We start from the raw sequence: 17,033 nt of genomic DNA, 5'->3' as shown, positions 1-17,033 counted from the left end.
CTATCATTCGATCTCCTGACTGGTCACTTCCTTTTGAATTAATGTGTGATGCAAGTGACTTCGCTGTGGGGGCTGTTCTTGGACAACGAAGAGATAAACTGCCATATGTTATATACTATGCTAGTAAAATTTTAAATGCGGCACAAAAGAACTATTCCACCACAGAAAAAGAACTACTAGCTATAGTATTTGCATTGGATAAGTTTAGATCTTATCTTCTGGGTTCTCCTGTCATAATATTCACTGACCATACAGCTTTGAAATTTCTACTGTCAAAAAAAGACACTAAGCCAAGACTGGTAAGGTGGATACTTCTGCTTCAAGAATTTGATCTCACAATAAAAGATAAAAAAGGAGTGGAGAACGTGGTGGCAGATCACCTTTCTCGGCTTCAACCAGAAGTTTCTGAGAAGTTTTCTTTAATTTCTGATAAATTTCCTGATGAATAATTATTTTCCGTTGAATATTTACCATGGTATGCTGATATTGTAAATTTCTTAGTTGCAGGGAAAACGCCACCTCGTTGGAATGCTCAAGACATAAGAAGGTTGAAGACTGAAGCTAAGAATTTCTTTTACGATGATCCTTATCTCTTTAAATATTGTTCAGATCATATCATTAGAAAGTGTGTGCCTAACAATGAAATTTCTAGTGTTTTAAATTTTTGCCACACAGAGGCTTGTGGTGGGCATTTTTCCGCCCACAAAACAGTGGCTAAAGTTCTTCAAAGTGGGTTTTATTGGCCAAATATGTTTAAGGATGCTTTGAGTTTCTGTAAAGCTTGTGAACCTTGTCAAAAATTAGGGGGAATCACTAGGAGAAACATGATGCCTTTACAACCTATACTAGTGATTGAAATTTTTGATTGTTGGGGTATAGATTTCATGGGACCATTTCCTTCTTCTTTTGGCTATTTATACATTTTGCTTGCCGTTGATTATGTTTCCAAGTGGGTTGAGGCAGTCCCTTGCAGAACTAATGACCATCAAGTGGTTGTAAAATTTTTGAAAGAAAACATTTTTGCAAGGTTTGGCATGCCTAAAGCCATAATTAGTGATCAAGGCTTGCACTTTTGCAACAAACATGTTTCAGCCTTATTGAAGAAGTATGGTATCCATCACAAAATCTCTACTGCGTACCATCCTCAAACCAACGGGCAAGCAGAATTAGCAAATAGGGAAATTAAACACATCCTTGAGAAAACTGTTAACCCAAATAAGAAGGATTGGTCTTTGAGATTGTCTGATAGCTTGTGGGCTTATAGAACAGCTTTTAAAACCATTTTAGGCATGTCTCCATATAGATTAGTGTATGGTAAGGCTTGCCATTTGCCTGTAGAGTTGGAACATAAGGCGTAGTGGGCAATTAAACAATGCAATTTTAACATTCATGATGCTGGTTGCGTGAGAAAATTGCAGTTATTTGAATTTGACGAGCTGAGGATGGATGCCTACAATAATTCTAAATTTTCCAAGGAGAGAATGAAGAACTTTCATGATAAACACATTCAGCGTAAGACTTTTGAGCCCGACCAACAGGTGCTATTGTACAACTCTCGCCTACACTTGTTTCCTGGTAAGTTAAGGTCTCGGTGGAGTGGACCTTTTATGGTGAAGACTGTCTTTCCTCATGGTGCTGTAGAGATTCTGAATCCTCAAAATGGTAATGTTTTTAAGGTTAATGGTCAAAGGCTCAAGCCTTTTATTTCTAACTTTGCACCTGAGAAATCTACTCTACATTTGCTTGATCCCACTTAGTATAGTTCATTTTCTTTTCTTTTCTTTTCCCTTTTTGTATTTTTTTTTCTCATTTATATTTTTATTTTTCTCATTGTTTTCCTTTGTTCTGTAGTTGTTATTTCTTATTCTCTAGCGTTATATTCTTTTCAAAGCGGTTCAGGTACTTCTTCTTTTTCTCGTTTATATTTTTAGAATTATTTTGCTTTACGTTTAAATACTCTCTTGGGTAAATTCTTTCAATTCTCCTACATCATTGGGGACAATGCTACATTCTAGTTGGGGGGTGGAAGAGAATTTACCCTGTGGTTTGCGTGCTTTAAACATATGTGGTTTGCCTTGGGAAAATGGTGTTATATAAATAAATAAAAAACAAAAAAATAAAAAACAAAAAACACAAAAAAAAAACAAAAAACAAAAAAAAAAATCAAAAATCAAAAAGAAAGAGAGAAAGAAAGAGGAGCATTGAACATTTACACTGCATTATCCCATTTTTAACATTGACTCGTACCCTTCACATACCTGCATATAACCTAAGAACTACACACTTGAGTCATTTATGCGTAATTTCTCTTTATATGATTTTATGACTCCATGAATAATTGATTGGTAGTACATTCGTGTTAATTTGGCTATATATTTTCCTGTATCTACATGCATCTCACGAGGATAAATAAACACAGTTACGTGATTCATTGCATTTAGGGTTCCTTGTGAGCATCGAGAGAACACCCGTGGAGACTATGACACCTTGTGAGATATTCTTGAGCTATTATCGTCCTTTTGAGCGTTAATATCAAATCAGAGTTCATGGAACTCAATTTTTTTCTGGATGATTCCTTGTACACTAGTCTATGTTTTGATTTGCTAGCCTAGAGGTGACTTCTAGTGGGGAGATAGAAACCTAGGTCTTGTAGCCTACTCAAGATATGAAAGTTGAGCCACCCCTAGAGATAGACTTAGTTCATAGACCACTATTCGAGCTCAATTCCCATTGATTGTTTGAAGATTACAAAAGAAGTGTTATGATTGTCCTAATTGATCAAGAAAAGATAGAAAATGAAAAATGAGCAGAAGAAAGGATAAGAAATAAAAATGCGCGTGAAATGAAATGCTAATGTCTGCTCCACAGAAATATCACAAAAAGTCAAGGACGACACATGTTTTCCACGTATGAAGATTCTTCAACCGGTTAATGCCTCAGATGTATTCACGACAAGTTTGTGAATGAGTTGATCTGGGGTGGTCTCAGTTGGATGTGGCGAGTAGGTGAGAAGATGTTAGGGTGAAGGACCCGACACCTCATAGATAGGCTAGATCCTTTCTAGACTAGTCCACTCCATATACTTAGCGTTGTTCCTTTTAATATGTGGGATGTTTGATTGCAACACTCCTCCTCACATATAATGAGTGAACTCATTTCTTTTTTTTTGAGTGTTTTTGAGGGTATACCAGTTAGGCCGAGTCAAAGCAACCGTTCTGTAGGTGTCCACTGGCGTCCTAGGTGTACTGAGTCACACACATCACACACACCTCGAGAGTTTATCTGTTTATACTCGAACTTATATGATTGCATTAACTCTGAATGTGCCACTGATTAACTTCATGTGAGTATACTACTCTCAAATCACATATAAACGATGAAACTTGCATGAGTGACGTGCTTTGGAGTCGTGTGCATTGAATATGAACGAGCTTGTGTGAAATTCAGTTATGTTCTTGTATGTGAAGTGGTATAGTTATGCCGCATGTGCATTAATTTCATCATTACTGGAGTATATAGTTGTAGACACCACCCTAAGATTCATTCACGTAATTTGCTAAAGACTAGGAAAACGTTAGTTGGGGGGTGTGATTACAGGTCAAAACTGCGTAATTGGGCATCTTAACCCGGGCTTTACGGCTTATATTTTTAATTAAAATGTCCAATTATGTCTAATATTTTAATAAAGTGTCGAATTTAGTATTCTTGAGTTTCATTGCACAATTTATGAATTTTTGGTAATTTTTTTGTCGCAGGAAAATTCCCGGGAACCAAAACCCACACCTGTTCGTATTTCATGCATAAATTTTTCGTCCAAGCTCTGATTGAGACGATTCAAATTTTTGGAGAAAGAGGAAAGGATCATCTACAACTTTTGTGTTTTGAGTTTTGTGAGATATGGGCCTCAAAAGAGCATAATTTGTGACGAACAGAGAACAAATAAAATGAAAAAAAAATTTAAAAAAATGGATAGTTGATGTGACCCGGCCATGCATAGCCGGGTCGGGTTGGCAAATCTGGGTAGGGCTTCTTTTTCTTTTCTTTTAAAACTCCCCCAGCGCTGCTTCCAAGGAGGCTGGACGGCTCCTCTGTTCTTCTTCTTCTCCTTCTTCTCCTTCTTCTTCTTATTTTAGTTTGTTTTTCTTTGTTTTTTTAATTCTTTGCTCCTTGCTGTCTCTCCTTCAACTCTCCCTCTCGGTTCCCTCTCCCCTTGTCTCCTTCTCGTCTCCCTCACCTTCTTTCTCTGTCTCTCCCGTAGCTCTCTGCCCCTCTTGTTTTCCTTAACTCTCCATATATCCCTCTCTTCTCTTCCTAAGCCTCCCACGGATTCCCCGCTGCAACTCCTACCCGCAGCCCCTACTAGCCAACCGAACACCAGCAGACTCCAGCCAAGAGACCTGCTGTCACGCCAACACCAGCTAGCAGCAGCAGCACTCAGCGACTCTACTCGAGTCCCTGTTCCATTCCAGCGGTTGCAGCAGGTCCTCTGCTATTTGCTGCAATTTTCCAACACCCAGGCAGCCCCCATGGCTCCACATTCTCCTCTTCTCCTTCTTCTTCTTCTTCTTTAGTTTGTTTTTTTTTTGTTCTTTTCAATTCTGCTTCTCTCCCCTTGTCTCTCTTCCTTCCCTTTGTCTTTCCTCCCTCACTCTCCCCCTTTCCTCTGTTTCTCTTGGCATCCTCTGCCCACTTGCAGTACGACCAGCCTCCTCCACCATCTTCAGCAGTCCCCAAGCACAGCAGAACACTAGCCGACTCCATAGCAGGACCACCAAAGCGCAGCAGCAACTTCTCCAGCACAGCAGCAACTTCACGGCTCCGTGGATTTGTTTCTCTCTCTCTCTCTTTTCCTTTCTTTCTTTCTTTTATTTACTTTTCTTTGAATCTTGGAATATTGAAGAAAGTTTAGTTTTTTTTTAATGTTATTGGAGTTTTCTTTCTTTTTGTTTAAGTTGAGTAATGTTGGGTATTTCATTATTGTTAAATTAATCTCTTTATTTATCTAATTGATAGTTATTTTAATTTAGCATTCTTAATTAAATTCAGATATTTTTTTTGTAGAAATTCGATTTAGTTAGGGTCTATGATTAGTAAAGGTTATGTTTTTATTGTGTTCCGTTATTGTTTATGTCTTTTAAATTTCCATTGAGTTCATGTTTACATTTAAATTGTGAGTCTTGATTTGATCTTTTAATTGTGCTAAAGGTTCGATTTTTAGTAGGTTTGGTTTTTTTTAGTGTGTCTAATTTAGTTTCCATAGTGTGTCTTTAATTCCATGATTAATGTCACCATTTTTAATTAGAGCGTGTTTCGATGTTTCCTTAGGTAGATTTGAGTTTCCATTCTTGCATGTTTTAGTTCCATGTTTTAGGTTTCCCATTTTTATTAACGCGTGTCCCAATGTTTCTTTAAGTAAACTAAGATTTCTATTCTTGTTTCTTTTATTTAATACATGTTAGTTTTAGGGTTTTTAAATTACGTGTCATCTAATTCGGCAAAAGTAAAATTGAACAACTCTTGAAAAACCCGAATCTGAACTGAGTTCAGTGCATTTTTACATTCGATTGGAAGAACGTAAAATCTGAGATTAAACGCATTCCCTGAGGAGACGATCTAGCCCTTGGGCTTAATATTGCACGACAGAACTCCTATACTTGGGATAGCTTTCGAGCTGCTCATTTTTCGAGTGAGTCAACTATGCAACAAAAATCTCCTAGTCCTACTTCAGGGCTTACCCTTATAGTAGGGAAGCACCAATCACTCAACGGCGGCCTTGACCCGCCGGTCTCTCTGGGTTTCCTGAAAATATATTAATGTTGGGGATGAGACACTTCTCAGTAAGGGAAAGTAAACTAAATACAGCTGTGTGGTAACATGAATATTTAAAGTACTTATACATATACAGTACATTTCATAACTCTGGAAATAATCATAATATCATGCTGGATAATCATGTATTTCCATATTCGTTAATAAATCATAACATACATAAACATCTGTTATAACTCATAATACTTAAAATATACCTAGGATGAATAGCTAGCTAATGTCATGTATTACCCCCGATGACGGGTTGTGCAACCCGAAGGCGAGACCCGACAATGGCTGGCCGACCACTACCGAATCAAATATGTCTATAAGTACGATGGGCCCGCCACACCCTGGTCCGAACTGCTAGGTGGACGTCCACACTCTACTGAAAGTCACATCGACTATCCATCTCCCATTTCCTCGTGGAATGGTTAGCACTAATACGACCTCGTGTCAAATCTAATCTACCCATAGCTACGGTACCGAGCTCCTAGTTTGAACTAAACTAACATCCTGGTTGCAATAACATATAATACATGAACATACATAACATCATTATGGCCTCGTGCCGAAAACATAGATACGGCCTCGCGCCGAAATCATACATATGGCCTCGTGCCAAAATCATAGTAAATATGGTCTCGCGCCAATAACATCAATACAGCCTCGTGCCGATAACGTAAATATGGCCTCGCGTCAAATACATTTTAGGTACTTACATTTGAAAATAACTCATTTATCATATATTTGTCAACTCAATATAACATAACCCATCTTTCCAAAATACCTGAAATTGTATTTTACTCGTAAAAGCATTCATATCATATCTCATTTTACATAAAATAATATTCATGCGACACATGCTCTATTAAAAGTCATACTTCATATTTTAAAAATCATGATTTTATGACTTCTCATATATACATATGCATTTTAAGCATCATAGCAGTATTTTCCCAATCGTACATCTCATTCATAATAAACGAATATATCATATGTTTTTCTGAAAATAAATCTACTCATAATCAATGATAGTTTGCATGGAAAAGAACTGTTTTAGTTTACTTCCTTACCTGACTACTGAGAAAGCCCCTTAAAATCTTAGCCTGACCCGGTAGGATTTCCTACTCAATATCCTAAAACTCAAAACTCTCAGTATTAATCATCAGTATTTTCATGCGTACGTCAATTTCTATAACTACCATAAAGTCTAATTTGGCTTTAAAAGTCTTACCTCAACTCTGAAATGATTTCCAACTTCGTTTCCCCAACGATCCGCTCAGGCAAACTTGTAGGGAACTTCGCCAGGAGCGTCGTGGTAGCCTCAGATCTTCGATTCGGCGTAAAACCAGCCCAAAATCGAAGAGAAAGAGAGTGAGAGATCCGAAGAGGAGAGAGAGAGAGGCTTCTTAAAAAATGAGATATTTCCCAAATTTCCATATTTATAAAGCAGCGAGATTCGTCGACGAGCCCGACCTTCGTCGACGAGTCCTTCACAAATTTTGTTGACGAGACCCTGTATTCGTCGACGAAATTCAGGCTGCCTCAGAACCCCTCTCGGTATTTTCTCGTTGACAAAGCCCTATGTTCATCGATGAGATCTTTAAAGACTTTTTTGACGAAACCCTGTGTTCGTCGACGAAGCTTGGCAGCTTCCCTCTTTTCCCTTTTTCAAATTTTCCTTTCTTTATTATTTAAATTTCATTTAAAAATTCGGGTCATTACAGTTTTGATTCAGAGACTAATTTCAATGTTTATGAAAATGCTTTAAAAATGTTATTAAAATGATTTTTATATGCCTCATGTTAGCCACACGCTGTGTTTAATATATTATTTCTTCCTTTACTGAGATGTGTCTCACCCGAATATGATGATTTCTCTTTAGAACATCCTCGAGGTCGAGCTTAGGGAGCTCAAGGGCATTTAGCATTTTTTAGGAACATAAAGATAAAGGGTATATGTTTGTTAATACTTGGGGATGTACATATTTTAAGTTTTATGTCATTATGTTTTAAGTCTGTTGAGAACGGAATGGTTGTGAACATACTGAAATGTTTTGGAGATTTGTGTATTTATGGAAATGCAGGTGTTGGATGGATATTGTGAAATTTAGATAGGGTTAATAAACTTTGGTATTACAAAATTATGGTATTTTAGGATTATGTTGTATGGAAATTTTTTTTATGTTTTTCGCTGCGTATATGTTGACTTATGGATTATCAGGGATTTTGTCAGGTATAACGCACCGGACTCGAGTTTAAGGGTTCGGGGCATTACACACCTTCTCTCTGCCTCTCCTGACAACTTGAGCATTGCAAAAGTTACTTTCTTCTTCTCTGTGCATTTCAAAACATCCGGGATCTTCATGATCTCCTGGATCCAATTCTTAGCTCGAATCGAATCTGCACTTCCTATGAAAACCGAAGGCTTCAGTCTAGTGAACTGATCAATGGAGCATCCCATCTCAACTGTGGGATGGTCCTGCCCTCTATTTGTTCGCACCACCTCAGCCATAAGCAGTTGTTCGAAATCCTGCAATACACTCGTGGAGTTATTGCCAGCCTCATAGCCAGCACCCTCATTACTACTGCCTCCCATGTTGGCAGTATTGTCTTGGATTCCATCCTGAAAAACAATTGTGAACATCCATTAGAAGCTTAATAGCCTAAGTTTCAGCTAATACCATAATACTATAGACTCAGTTCCCTAAATTCACATCCCTAATATTGACGTACTCCGATAATTTAACATTCTCATTCTAACTCAAGTTCTGCCCTTCCACTTGGAAACAAAATCATCAATGGATTGCCGTGATTTTATGAACCTTTTGATTGATCCAAAAAAACATAGAAGTTTGTCAATGGTTTTTGTCTCCAGGTTTACTAAGCAAGACTCAAGATCTTATTTACATCTTAAACTCTGGTATAGTCTAGTCCATAGAACCTAGCGACCTAAGTTATGAGCATTTCCATAACCAGACAGTGTAATTCATATCACACTTCTGGCTGGTTAAGGCTATGATACCAACTGTAACACCCCGGCCCGTTATATGGCCCTAGAGTGCTACTACACCTGTGTAATACGCTTGTCTCTGATAAAACATACATATACCACCCGCCCTGAATAGGGACATACGAATGTTTCATTCTAAATTGTAATCTTATGCATAGCGGAAAACATAAACATTCATATGGAATCTATGTAAGACAAACCAAAGTTTCTAACTAACTTATTTCATACATTCATCCAGACTTAAAACGTAACTTGTTATTACAATCTCCAAAAGATGTTCTGAAACTGAGTCTATTACACTTACAAACACTTACGTAAGCTAAAATCAAAACAACCCTCCAAGTCCCTCTAGCAACTAGGACCGACGTCCTTTAGGACCTAAAACAAATGTTGTATATTGGGGTGAGACACTTCTCAGTAAGGTGGAAGATATTACTTCAATATGTGACCATACATATTCAAACTAGTAGAAAGCAGTTACATATATATAACATATTCTCAATACTGTAATATAGAAGATATATAGATATGATTCATGCGATAGATAATTAAGCATCGTTGCAAGCGAGAGTTCTCGAGGTCAGGGTAGGGTACAAGTCCATACACTGCACAATCCCTCCGCCCGGTACTCAAACCTGTGACTTTGCCTATTTTAAATTTTAAATCATTTATATGCCTATTTAGAACACTATCCAGTTTAGAAACAATAATAACAAATGCCAACACTACCCCTTGGTTTCGGGTTGTGCGATTTACTATAGTCCGACTGGTACCACCTGTCCATTAATCCACCAATGACACACTTCAAATCCAGCCAACTATCTCGATACCCACACTGAAAATTATTTGTGTGGTTGCACTGTATCCTGTATAAAGCAACGGAACCACACATAAGCTTTTTAAGGCTTTATATAATGTTGAGCTTTTTAAGGCTCTTTTATAACGGTGAGCTTTTTAGGGCTTTCATATAATGGTGAGCTTTTTAAGGCTCTAATATAACGGTGAGTTTTTTAAGGTTCTAATAGTAACAAGCTACGATTTCAAATATCATATATACAATTTATAGTAAAACCAAATTGACTTGTTTCCAATTTATAAATCATCTGTACAGTTCCAGTATTTTCACAAACTCATTCATTCATACTATGGTATAAACCGGCACACAACCTCTCGGTTTAACCCTTTTCGCATACAAAGCTCAGTATATAACTGGCACCTGTTTTCCACATTTTCAAATAGGTAAAATGGAACTCCAGTTCCCATAATTGAGATACGTATTTAAAAAGATTCACATATTTCATTTCAAATCATATGTCACACTCATTTAGTCAAAATGCATTATATAACATATAACTCAATAAATATTATTTAAATAAAAAATAAAGGGTTCAAACATCTCCTATGTTAAGATTAATACAAATAATGAAGTTTTCAAAAGTTTGGAGATCATATACAAAAACCCTCTTTTTTATCAAAAATTGTAAAATTGTAAAACTGGCATTTTTACCCGATGAAACTTTGCAAATAAGTAGTCAATACATGCATATAAACTTAAGCAAACTTTTTAGCAATTTAGTTTTATAAAAATACTAATGTAAACAAATCCTCTTACTTTTTTACCGAATACCAAAATATGAACTACTCGGCTCCAAAACAACAAATCGAGTTCTCAAAACCTAAAAACCATAGAACAACACTTCAACATAATTCTATTTACTACAAATTTGCCGAATCAGAAACTAAATCAGACCCTTAGCTCGATTTCAGGATAAAACCTAGAAGTATTCAAAACGAAGATCCAACCTATTATAACCATAGAGATTTTCCCCCTGATCCGTGTAGTAACGTCGGATCGTGGATTCGGGCGACGAACAGCGAATGATCGAAGAGAGAGAAAAAGAGAGAGAGAGAGAGAGAGAGAGTGTGTGTGTGTGTGTGTGTTTTGATTTTCTTAGCCATGAAGCAATGAGAAATGATATTTATAGACCCCTTGACCCAGTCAAACTCGTCAACGAATGGTGCCCTCGTCGACGAGCCACATAAGGCTCTTCATCGAAAAAACTTTTCCTTTGTCGATGAACCCTTCGTCCGATATTTTTCCTGTCGATCGGTATCTCTTCATCTCCGCGGCTCTAAATTTTGGTGACGAAGCGTAGAAGGGCCTTCGTCGAAGAGAACCGTGGCTTCGTCGATGAAGCGTGCTAAAATTACCTTCTTACCCTTTTTTCTTATTTTACGGGTTCGGGTCTTTGCAGCAGTAGTTGGCCAAGCTAGAATTTGGCACTTTTTTGAGATAAAATATATGCTTAGTTGGGATATACTGCTATATTGGAAAAGAATGTATAAATGCATGCTAATGGGATGTTTTGCAATGACTACTTTAGATGAACAAATTGCCTAAAATAAAGAGTGTGTTCATGCATATTGCTTTGAATAAAGAGTGTTTTCATGCACCTCATGATTATGCATACATGTATGAAATCATGTGTTAAGTATTGAAATCCTTATTTGACAAAGGGCGAGTTAAGAATGTCTATTGAGGTTGTGGCTGCTCACCCTAGTCCTTAATGTATATGTTCAAGTTCAAACTGAAGGAAAAGCTCCACTTATTAGGTTCTCCAAGATACTATCATTTGAAATGTATTACAGATTGGCAGGAAGACAATAATCATACTAAGTGTGTGTTTAGTTTTGACGATTACCAGGAGGTGTTGGGTTCTAGTTTTATTGCTTGTGTTTATTTTGTATGGTTTAAAATATCTCTGTTATCGTGTTTTATTTCATCATAAGCTATTGAACTACACATGTCATTGGGGGGGGGGGAGTGTTAAAATTTTATATACATTGTTGGTCACAGCCAAATAACTTAAACTTCTAGGTAAAATGGTAATATTCAGTGCACTATAACCATCTAAGCATATGGTAGATGACTTTGATTATTTTGGGAAAAATTAAACAAATTTTCGGCAGCATGTCGTCTGTAAATAGAACATTTCCCAAACTTACAAGTCATAAAAGCACACAATTCACAATATTTTTGCATTATACAAATTCCATTTAGATTAAGACATGCAACAACCTAAAAGTATCTACCAGTAGGCAATACACATCACTACATCAGCCATGCAAGTGGCGTTCCAATCAAACATGCAGTCCTAATGTCCACTACCAGCATGCAGTTCACAAGATATATCAATCCAGGCATGCAATCAAGAAATTAAATCATCCATAAAACTGAAGCAATAAGCAAAAATGGATAGTGTATGTTTGTGCAGTGTAGTGTAATGCAATGTAGTCAAAATAAAAAAATTTTATGCCCCAAAGAAGAACTATCATTTACATACCTTCTAATGAAAGAAGGATCCACCCGCATCATCTCGATGACATTGGATCATCATTTGTTCAATCTGCGCTTTCTAGTTTTTCATGGCTTCCATCTTCGCTTTCCAGGCGGACATCTCTTCTTTCATATGCTGGTTCTCTACTGAACAAGTGGACACTTATTCTTTCAATTGTTAGTTCTCCGCTCCCCAGGTTGACACATGTTCTTTCAATTGCTGGTTCTCCGCTCCCCAGGTGGACACCTATTCTTTCAATTGTTGGTTCTTCGCTCCCCGAGTGGACACCTGTTCTTTCAGTTTTTGGTTCTCCGCTTCCATTGTCTACATTCGGAGAACCATCTCCTCCAATTGAGCCTCGACGGCTTGACAAGCTCAGTCAATCTCAGTACAAAACGTCGCACTGAAATAAGATGATGATGTTAGGGTGATGTATCCACTCCCAAGACTATTCAACCAACCACTCGCTCGTTCCCCAAGCACCTGAGTGCAGATCTCGTCATCCATCATTGGTTGACTACCCTCTGGAACAGGTGCATCCCTCAGCTCGAGCATCTTTGCCTATTTTCAGTCATGAAAATGATGAAAATGAAGAAATAAGAATACGTATTTGACGTTTTGAATAAAATAATGAACTAAATAATCTACTTGACTTACATGTTTTCTTTACGCACCCTGGAACCACTCTCCCGATGACCTCTAATGTGTTCTATGATAAAGATCTAGCCTTGGCTCCAGTTTGCTGATGACGAGATCACGCTACATTATCATATCAACATTCATTAATATTAATTTGGTGGTGTCAATATAAATAACACTTGTCTGGTAATAGTCAGATAGTTTTATAGAAATTACCTTTTGATGATTGATGAATAACTTCGACCCACCGCAATGCGTCATATCTAGTTTGCTGCAATTCACAAAAAAAAAAAAAATTTCACAGATAGCCTACAAAATAGACGTAATGACTTTTTATTACTCATGTCAATATGAAAAAGTAGTTATTATAATTAATACAAACACATCACTTGATAGTTAGGGTCGCGAAAATGGCGACACACCACCTGTCAATCCTCTAGGGAGATCTTATTGTACGGGTGCGCTTTTACCTCATCTCCCATCTCCCTAAAATGGTCACGCATTTTGCTGTGATAGGTCTTAAACCGAGAGCACAGCTGCTTATTTATCGCCTTTTTGACATGGTCTGTGGTGAAAATGTCCATATCAAAATCTTCCTGCATATGAAATACATATCAAATGTTAGACAATTTTTTGGGTAGTATATTAAAAGTAAAAGAAATATTTTAGGGTTACTTACCAAGATGCGCTCATATAGAACCAAACGCTGAGCCTCCGTCACCTTTGGCCAGGTGAAGCAGGTGACTGGAGCATATTGTCGATATATAATGTCGAGCTTTTATGACCAAGCTGAGCACCAATCGTCACGCGGGGCCGTGAAGCCTGGAGGAATGTCGATCCAAATCCACTGCCTAGTCCTCTTCAGGTGCTTCTTTAGCTCCATGTTCTTCGTGTTGACCTAATTGATCATATGCCGTTTTGATAATGACAAATATATTGGGAATGATGTTTGCCCTGAGCTTGCATGTAGGTTCACTCTACACATGGAATTGAAAAGAACATTATATCATGATTGTAACAACCCGAAAAATAATGGTATTTAAATAACAAAGAGGGAGGAAAGTGGAACCAAGAACAGAATGAGGCAGTAGACTTCGTCGACAAATGGCACTTTGGAGATAGTGATAATTTCGAGGAATTTACCAGGGCCTCGTCGACGAATACTGGGAATTCATAGACGAGGGTACAACAGGACCTCGTCGACGAGAAAATATCGAGAGAAGAATTTGGGCTACTCTGAATTTCGTTGACGAAGGGTAAGGTTCGTCGACGAATTCCCTTAAGGACTTGTCGACGAGATGACGTGGCTCGTCGATGAATTCTGTAGTATAAATAGCCCTAAAATCATTTTAATCACAAAAAATCAGCCGCAAACCCTCTCCTCTCTCTCTCCTACAGCCTCTCCCTCTTCTTCCTTGGATTTCGGCCCTGTAAGTCGCCAGATCGACGATCTGAGGCCACCACGACGTTCCTAGCGGAGTTCTCTTCAAGTCTGCCGAAGTGGATCGTTGGTGAAATGAAGTTGGAATTCATCCCAAATCCAGGGTAAGGTCTTTTATTTAATTTTTGGCTTTCTAGTAGTTGTAAAAAATGCTATACACGTAGAAATAGTAATGTTTTGTTTTAAGATTTAAGGTTTTCAGGGTGTTGAGTAGAGAACTCTGCGGGTGTTGGACCCATTATAGTAGGGGATTTTTAGCAGGAAACGGGTAAGGGAAATATGCTATGCTAAGCTATTTGAATATGTTTTCAGTGTAAGATTATATATATTTTACTAGAGTATTATTCACAGCAGAGATTTATACAGTTAATCAAATATAATTAATATGTTTTAAAATTACTGTGTGGCATATAGATATAGTATAGAAACATGCTTTACAGTATTTTTAGAGATGTGTTTTACAGAATATACCGACAGTGAATGTATTTTACAACAATTACAGAAATACCATGATTATACAGTTTTACAGTACCATGACTTACAGATTTACAGTTAATTACAGAAACACAATTGATATAGATATAGTTTTTCCATAGTGTCATGGTTTATACAGTTATTACAGAATCATGGTAAAACAAATAGTTGTATATAGAAATGTATTATATAGTATCAGACCTTGTTGGACCATATAGTTTATAGAGCACGGTACCGTAGCTACATACAGTTTATAAAGTGCAACCACCTATTCAGATAATACGTGGTATAAAGGTCGATAGCATATAACCCACGAGTGGATAGACTCCCCATCAGATATGGGTTGAGGAGGGCTGATCAGACTATGGAATATAGTGATTTATTCCTGATTGGCTAGCCAGGGTAAATCCCGCCTACAGGCCGCACAACCCTGTCATAAGGGGTTAAATTATGACATACAGTTATCCACAGGTAAGTGTACAGTTATTATTATTATACAGTTTCACAAAAACAGAAAATATATATATATATATAAGATGAAGATTATATTACTGGTATTGTGCTTTACGAGTTCAGTGATACATGACTATATAGTAATAGATTTTCACAGTATTGTAAATCATTTGTCACATACTAGCAATAGCATATTTCGTCTTACTAAGCTTTGGCTCATCCCAGTGTTGAATTATTTTTCAAGTAAGCCAATTGGGCGAGCGGACCAAGCTCGCAGATAGAGGGGTCACAGTACTGCCCTGTCAGAGAGAGTGAGTATATTTTTGGGAGTATTTTGTATAGCCCTCACCAGTTGAGGATATTTGGGGAACAGTCATATATGTATATTTTGGGAAACCTGTTAGCACTCTAGTATTGTATATAATTATATATGGATATGTTTATTTGATTTCCGCTTCTCACTGCTTAGGTTGATGATTGGGTTTAATTCAGTATGGTATCAGGGCATGTTAAATATCATTGTATATATATATATAACCCCATTTAAATAGCAGGTCGTTACAATGATGGCGTATGGTGACTCCAAGGAAGATTGAAGAATATTACGCTTTTTATATTCTTCATTGGATTGTAATTCAATATGGTCTGTAATAACTATATCATGCATGATAGGACTATATGCTTAGATGGCCTTAGATTGACCTTTAGGTTCCCACACTTTAAGTGCACAGGACCCCACTAAGTTCACATGTCATCAAGGTAAATTTAAATTAAAGTATGGACCCTAGGCTTAAAATCATAAGGACTTCAGGTGACCGAACCAAGCAAGTCAAGTTGCCTCGGTCGACCGAACTATTGACTGGTCAAAAAGTTGACTTGGCTTCGGGTGACCAAACTTAAATGACTTTAGTGTCCACGGTCGACCAAACTCAAACCCTAACTTTTTCCAACAACTCGGGCACCCGAACTTCACATTCAAAATACCCCCTGGCGACTGAATGTTCAAGTTCGACAGATCGAACTTGAGACTAGACAACCGAACCTCAAACAGAATGAAAAATCGCCTTGGTCAGCAAACCGAACCCTTGATCAAGCACCCGAACTTCAAAGTTCAATTTTTCTGTTGTGCCTATTTGGGCGATTGAACCTATGGCTTAGTCGACCGAAACTCTCGGGTTGGCCAAATTTTTACCACGGTTAATTGGGGTTAAACATGGTTAATTTTTTTAAACCATTTTAAACACTTTTAATAATTCTGTATGTGTCCCCAACGATTATAATTTTGGCCTTCTCTATATATATGGGTTCATTTTCACATATAATGAAAATTTCTTTGAAATTTTAAGAGCTTATTTTTTATATACAAACCCAAATACACTCTTCCTTTGCAATTTCGTTGATAAATCAAGTTTCTAAAGAGTGCTCTTGAGTGGTTTTATTTTGATTTCATTTTCTAAAACTCTCTTTGCTTTAGTTGGTTGATTGTTTTTGATTGAGAGTTTTAGTTAAGGTTTTTCCCCCTATTTAACAAATAAATCTTTGTGTGGGAAAACCTTTGTAGCTAGTGAGTCTTTACATCATTGTTGCAAGACTCATCAAACTTGTGTGCTTTTTATTGTGTAAAATCTTTTTCTCAAGCTTACTGATTTTTCAAATATCTCTTGAGCAAATATTTTTGAGAAAATCATTTCTGATATATTTTGAATACTCTTGTTGGAACTCTTTGAAACCTGCTGAAATTGATTAATATTGATACTTTGTTTCAAATATTGTTTGGAGATACACTCTAGGACTTGATTGCATATTAGCATCATATTGAGTGATTAGCACACCTCATTTGCACTGAGCATAATTACTATCATCTG

This window comes from Malania oleifera, chromosome 2, assembly GCF_029873635.1.
Source record: "Malania oleifera isolate guangnan ecotype guangnan chromosome 2, ASM2987363v1, whole genome shotgun sequence".
Lineage (NCBI taxonomy): Eukaryota > Viridiplantae > Streptophyta > Magnoliopsida > Santalales > Ximeniaceae > Malania > Malania oleifera.
The sequence above is the reverse complement of the archived record's forward strand: the minus strand, read 5'-3'. Positions refer to the sequence as shown.